Source organism: Peromyscus leucopus, unplaced genomic scaffold (assembly GCF_004664715.2).
Source record: "Peromyscus leucopus breed LL Stock unplaced genomic scaffold, UCI_PerLeu_2.1 scaffold_440, whole genome shotgun sequence".
Classification (NCBI taxonomy): domain Eukaryota; kingdom Metazoa; phylum Chordata; class Mammalia; order Rodentia; family Cricetidae; genus Peromyscus; species Peromyscus leucopus.
In genome coordinates this window covers 9758-10665 of record NW_023505333.1, presented here as the reverse complement: position 1 = coordinate 10665, position 908 = coordinate 9758, and the positions used below count along the sequence as shown (strand labels likewise).

Below are 908 nucleotides of genomic sequence, written 5' to 3'. Positions count from 1 at the left end.
TATAGGCCTGTATGAGTTCATGTGCATCCTGTTTGCAGGAGCTCAACTGAGGAGGTCAGAGGGCATCAGATCCCCTGGAACTGGAGTGACAGGTAGCTGTGAGTCACCAGAATGAGCTTGAATATACAAGATCCACCTATGTAGATCAGACTGGCCTTGAACATACAGTGATCCACCTGTGCAGATCAGGCTGGTCTAGAACATACAGTGATTCACCTATGTAGACCAGGCTGGCTTAGAACATACAGTGATCCACCTATGTAGACCAGGCTGGCCTAGAACATACAGTGATCCACCTATATAGACCAGCTGGCCTTAAATACAGTGATCCACCTATGTAGACCAGGCTGGCCTTGAACATACAATGATCCACCTGCCTCTGTCTCTCAAGAGCTGGGAGTAAAGCATGTGCTACCCCACCTAGCCTTAGAAGTGCCCTTAATTGCTGAGCCATCTCTAGACTCCTTTTTACTTTTTTAAAGAGACCTTTTCTAGTGCTCTCTTCGGTAGCACATATACTAAACTTGGAATGATACAGAGAAGAATAGTACGGCCCCTGTGCAAGGATGACACACAAATTCGTGAAGTGTTCCATTAAAAAATAGACCTTTTCTAAAAATGGGATTTGATGAAAATTTCAAAAACAGAGTAAAGCAGGAATGCTCAAGCTAAGGCAAACACAGGACACACCAGCCCTACCTGTTAACCCCAGTGCTTGGCTCCAGGAACACAAAGACATTGAGTTGTAAAGCCAGAGCCATCCATAGTCATTTTCAATTACTTTCTTATAATCAAAACTTACGCATATAAAATCTCATTTCTGAGTACTATTTCCAGAGCATTTACTCTTATTAGGTTGCCAGTTCATTAATTTATTCAGAAGTGTATGATAGTAAAACACAATTCAG

The 908-nt window shown here is 42.5% G+C and overlaps 1 non-coding gene across 1 annotated transcript; it reads left to right on the top strand.

Annotated features, from left to right (window-relative positions):
• The first annotated feature begins 494 nt into the window (after positions 1-494).
• Positions 495-601, top strand: LOC114699456. Its single transcript, XR_003735536.1, has one exon. It is a non-coding gene; the product is annotated as a U6 spliceosomal RNA (small nuclear RNA).
• Positions 602-908: the final 307 nt, after the last annotated feature.